The sequence below is a fragment of the Eumetopias jubatus genome, unplaced genomic scaffold, assembly GCF_037043125.1.
Source record: "Eumetopias jubatus isolate StellerSeaLion01/CBP00866 unplaced genomic scaffold, mEumJub1_p1.0 scaffold_2, whole genome shotgun sequence".
NCBI lineage: Eukaryota > Metazoa > Chordata > Mammalia > Carnivora > Otariidae > Eumetopias > Eumetopias jubatus.
The window spans coordinates 196,139,469-196,145,502 of NW_028274808.1; positions in this window are offsets into that span (position 1 = coordinate 196,139,469).

A 6,034-nucleotide genomic window follows, 5' to 3' on the forward strand; every position below is an offset into this window, starting at 1 on the left:
AGCTTCTCATTCTCCCCTCTACTCTTACTGACCTCATTAAACGGCAGCCTCATTCTTCCCGTTGCTCAGACTAAAAGCCCTCAGAGTTGCCCCGTGTCCATAAACATTTATGGAACTCCTCCTGTACGGTGCTGATGCCTCCCCAGGTGCTGGGTTTGCCTAGGCTCGAAGAGTAAGACCTGCCTAGGCTCAGGGTGCTCCCCTTGAATTAATCTGCTGGACAGAGACAGGAATTTGTTCCTGTAGAATAAACCTCTAGGGAAAAATTAATTTCAAAGCTCTTTTAATTCTTATTTCCTGTCTCTTCTCCTCCCCTTATCACTCTGCCCCAAAGCCTGAACTGCAATAAAGAGAAACTTAGAAGCGGTGAAAAGGCTCAGCAGCATGTGAATGTGTGCTTGGACAGCAAGTTATCTGACAGGGACAGGCCTTGATTTTGTGGCGTGCACAGAGCCTGGGCCCCCCACAGCAAGAATAAGCGCCCTCCCCACTCTGGACGTCGGTGTCCTGACTGTTATGGCATGAGCCTCTCCAGCTTTCGTGCTTTCTGATTCTCTGAAAACAGCCTGCCAGGGCCAAGAGCTGCCTTTCCTATTACAGAAGTGGGGTGCAGAGGTCAAGAGATTGAGCAGGTCTCCAGAAGAACCCAGCATCTTAGAATGTCTGAGCTGGAAGGGACCTTAGAAATGACATCCTGGTTCCATGGGCCTCAGCTTCCCGTGAACTCAGCTGGAAGGTTTCCCCTGTGACATCTGACAGTGCAGATTTGGAAATTTTAGGCAAGGCCTAGGAATCTGCCTTTCAGCGAGTTTCCCAGATGGCTCTGAGGAAGGTGTAAGGTGTAAGGTGTAAGGACAGGACCCCCAGGACCCTGGTCTTGTCCACATCCCTCGCTGGATTGTTGCTTTGAGATGGCAGGCGGTTTGCCTGGTTACAGCCGCAAAGACGCATCGTGTTTACCGTGCGCCAGGCATGCTTTACCAGAGTCAGCTCGTGTAAACTCCATCACCTGGGAGGTCGGTCCTGCGATCCCTCCACTTACAGATGAGGGAAGTGACCCCCTGAGGGCTCGGGTCCCCATGTCCCGGGGCGACCGGGTGGCAGAGCCCAGAGTCGGGATCAGACCCAGCCGGGCATGCAGGGCTCGCCCGCCAGGTGCTTGACGGGCGTGGAGAGAGCCTCCTGCCATGATATTCATGAAACTCCTAGCCCATCTCTCTGCGGGGCGAATGGCTCCCGTCCTCTGTTTTAATTTCTTCTTTTGCTTGAGTACCATAGGCAGCAGAGAAAAATCAGAAAATATGTACAAGTAAAAGGGAAAAATAATTCCATCAGCCAGGGAGGAGGAGGAGGAGGAGGAAGATGAGGAATCGGATCCTGTACCTGACAACAGCAGCTAACTGACCTGCTGAGACCGCTCAAGCCTTCGTGCGCCCTGAGTCAGTACCCCTTGCACATTCCGTATGTACACCCTGGCTCGTTTCCCTGCAGCCATTTCCCTGTGCGCTCAGATTCAAATAAATCTAGCCACTTAGACATTTCCTTAATCGGCTCGTAACCATGCCTACTCCTCCGCCTCTTCACATTGCAAATTGTCCCAGCCTCTTCCCTTGTCACAAAGACGTGCGTGGCTGTCAACGCCCTGAACCCGTGTCTGATATTCCCATGGCGCTTGCCCTCAGCTTGAGGATGTTTGTGAAGGGTCCAGCGCGGTCCTGGGTGGGTGGCCCGTGCTCCACAAACAAGCTCACCTTCCCTTGAATTTACAAGGTAATCTGTGGGCCGTCCTGGGCTGCTTCGTGGCGGGTTTTCTTCCAGCCACCAGATGGTGCCATAGCCCCTCACAGTGCGTAGAGACCCAGGCCCGGTGACCCCAGCCCTCAGCTGCCTGGGCTGCTGGGCATTCCCACAGCCCGCTGCCGGTGGCAAAGTGCATTCACCCTGCTGAGCCCCCTCGAGCCCCCCAAGCAGCCTGCTGGCAAGGCGGCGTTCTCTTTCCCCAGTCTGGAGGGGTGCGTCCTGAGAAGGGAAGTCACCTGCTCATGGATCCCTCGTCCGTGCTGAGTGCCCTTCCGTGTCCCAGACTCCAGTGTTCATGCAGGAGATGCCCTGGAGGGGTGGGGGGGGTGCCACAGCCTGGGCCCCTGCCCTCACAGCTCTAAGAGGAGACCCCACTCAACAGCCTCGTGACCTCAGCCCAGTTCCCGGCATTCTCCGTGTCTCTGTACAAATTAGCTTAAACGGTAGCTCTAACTCGTGGGTTACCCTTGCAAACATGATGCGCAGTGAAGGAGGCCAGATCCAAGGGGCATGCGTGGTATGATTCCATGTACATGGCATGTCTAGAACAGGCAAATCTATAGAGAAAGAAAGCAGATGCCAGGGGCTGGGGGAGGGGTAACGGGTAGTGATGACTCACGAGCTTGGGGTTTCCACTTGGGATGGAGAAGTTCTAGAATGAAAAGAAAATGCTTGTTGTGTCCTGAACTCTGTCCCCCGCCCCCCCCCCCCAGTAAAATAGGCTGGGGTCATAAGGCTGGGGTCCTATCCCACAGAACTGGTGTCCTTTTGAGAAGAAGAAGAGACACCGGAGCTAGTCAGAAAGTGGGGCCCAGGACTCCCCTCTGCTCCCCGGAGAGGGAGAATGAGATACCTGTCTGATCTCCCCGTGTCTAAGCCCCTTCTGTCCTCCCTCTGCCTCTGGGGCAAAAACAGCCCACTGGCCTCGCCACCTCCTGGGAACCCTCCAAACCGGTCGGGCCTGGCCTGCGGCGGGGCCGACGGACAGGAGTAAGGAGTCCTGAAAATCCTGTCTCTCTACCCAAACCCTGGCTCTTAGAACAGATCATCTTAAATCCCTTGGTCTTTCTCTTTGCTTCTTCCATAATATTCCTAACCCCACTGCCGTTCCCACCCAAGGCAGATGGATGCTTCTGATTATCGTGGAGGACGGTCGTGTTCTCGGAAGCGAAAGAGAATAAAATTAATAATTTTCAAAAGAGCACCCTTCCAGTCAAAGCATAAACCTGACTCAGCCTGGGGCCGCTGGGAACACGAAATCATTCTTGTCTGCGGACATGCAGACTCCATCCTACCCAGCGGAGCCTCAGTGGGCCCCTCTCTCGGCTGCGAGGAGCTTGTCCTCCCTCCACTCCACATTCATTTCAGTGTTCCCGATCTGAAAATGTGTCTGTTCTTTGGATTCTCTTTTGAACCAGTTAGAACATCTGCTCGGTTCCCTGCCTCATTAATGAGTTAAATAAAACCTTTGACACATACGCATAGCCATATCTGTATGGGAAGCAGGATTTTACCTTTGAAAATTATTTTTAAACAGACTTCTGAAAGGGTCCAGATGTAGACAAAAATTTTCTGTTTACTATCGATGCCTGAATTTGGTAGGTTTCCAAGCACAGAATGTATTCCCTTGCTAGGGCTGCCATCACAAAATACCACAAGCTAGGTCGTTTCAGCAGCACACATTTACTCTCCCAACATTCTGGAGCCGCAAGTTGGAGACCAGTGTGCGGGCAGGGCTGGATCGTCCTCGCCTCGTCCTGTAGACAGCTGTCTTCTCCCCTGTCCTCTTCGGGTCGTCCCTCTGTGTCTGTGTCCTGACCTCTTTTATAAGGACACCAGTTATATTGGACTGGGGCCCGCCCAGATGACCTCATTTTTCCTGAACCACCTCTTTCAAGGCTCTGTCTCCATCTACAGTCACTTTCGGAGGCGCGGGGAATTGGGACTCACATCTGAATTTGGCGGGGACACGAGTCAGCCCATGACATAGAGCAAGAGACAGCGTGGGCCAGAGTCCACGGCACAGAGAGGCAGCCAGGAATCCTGCTGGCTAGGGGGCGGAGGCAGCCGCTCGAACACCCCCGGGGCCTGGCACTGACAGTGCGCTGGGTGACCCAGTTCATCAGTCCGCCTGTGTCTCCCAGACCCGAGAGGGAATCAGCAACAAGGCCGGGGACACACGAGTCCAACTGCTAAAAGAACTGGTCGTTTTACTTTGGGTCTGTCAGAGTCTCAAATAACCAGGAGTGTTTCTCAGTCCCTTGGCTGTGGACTGCCCGACGCTTCGACTGTAGGAAAGGCAGGCAGAGAGAATGGACGGTCGGCTCTGGGGAGAGACCTTCTTCCTGCTGGCTGACCTGCTGTTGCTGCTCTGGCCCCAGGGTTTTCCCAACGGTCTTGGCCACGGGACCAAGGTAACAGGCTACACGGGAGCCCAGTCCACAGAGCAGAAGGATCGAGACGCTCTGGTTCAGGGAGCATGGGGGCCGGAGCCCTGTGTGCCGGGCCCCTCATCACTGTCCCCACTGCTGCGGACCCTGAGCGGGCTCGTCGAGACCCTCCAGGGTCTCCTGTTCTCCAAGGAGAACAGCGTGAAGACCCCCAGCCTCAGGGACAGAAGAGGCTGCTGGGAACGTTGCCTGCCATTTGGGCTCCTGTATGCCAAAATAGAACAGTTCCATTATTTCGTTGTTTGTTATCAAGACCTGCCTTGCTCCAAAAACACCTCCAAAACACACAAATACATTTTTGTATTCCTAAAGTATATGAGGAGAAATAGAGGCAGAGGATAAGGTGAAACCAGGGCTATGGTTGTTCCATAGGAATGTATACCGTACGGTTACGGCGGGTGATGGACTCTGTGTTTTTGTCCCCCCCCCAAAGTCACATGGTCAAGCCCTGCCCCCCAGTGTGGCTTTATTTGGAGATGGGGCCTCTAATGAGGCAAGTAAGGTTAAAAAAGGTCATGAGGGAGGGGCCCTGATCTGATAGGATGAGTGTCCTTGTAAGAAGAAACTGCCGAAAGCCCCCTTCCCTCTCGGGTCTGGGAGACACAGGCGGACTGATGAACTGGGTCACAGAAACTGCCGAAAGCCCCCTCCCCCCCTCCACACACACACACCACAAAGGGCTGCATGAGGACATGGCAAGCAGGAGGGCGGCGTGTCCCACACAGATTTGTGTTGAAGTCCTAACCCTCAGCGCCTCAGACTGATCTTATTTGGAAATAGGGCTGTTCAGATATAATTAGTCAAGTCAAGATGAGGCCATACTGGAGTAGGGTGGGCCCAACCCAGGATGCCCGGTATCCTTAGGAAACAGAGAAATTTGGACACAGACACACACAGGGAGGATACCATGTGAAGATGGGAGTTCTGCTGCCCCAAACCAAGAAACTACCAGAAGCTGGGAGAGAAGCCTAGAACACATCCTTCCCTACAGCTTCAGAGGGGGCACAGCCCTGGCACCATCTTGATCTAGGGCTTCTGGCTTCTGGCCTCGCGAACTGCGAGACAATAAATTTCTGTTGTTTAAGCTGCTCAATTTGTGGGACTTGGTTCTGGCAGGCTGAGGAAGACGCATACGGTGCTGCCAATCAACCATGAGCTTCACCTTCACCTTCAGCCATGAGCTTCCTGGTGGCCAAAGCAAAGAAGGAATCTCTTACTGGAATCTGAGTAGTTCTTGTGAGCTAAGCTGGCCACATTAAGAGAACTGCTAGGTCCAGGGTGCTCAGAGCAGTGCCTGGCACCCAGGTAGTGCTTAAGAATAAATGTTACCTGGCATTTTTATTATTCTTAATTTTTTTTTATTTTTAATTTTTTTAGCCACTGAAATTTTTTCCCCCAGATATCATCCCTTTGGAAAATAGTAGACTAGAAGCTAAGTTTCCCTCCAGCTCTGTGGTTTTAGATTTTATAATCCTCTTCCAGTGGCTAATGTTGGTTTTCATTCGGGAGAAAACGCTGATACGGGATCCGTATGAGCTGTGGGCTCGGGCCAAGCCACAGGGCCGGGCACAGCCAGGTTCTGGTGGAGAGAGAGGAGTCTCGTTTCCCAGGCATGTGTGACATGAGCATCCCAGGTGTTTGAGGTTGTGCCCGCAAGGTCAGCGACAGGGAGAGCATCGGGATCACGTATGTGCTCTGGGTCGTCTTCCCACGTGGCTGAGGAAAGGGTCCTCGATTTGTACTCTGCCCCTTCATGCTGTGCCGCCTTTGCAAAAGCACACGCG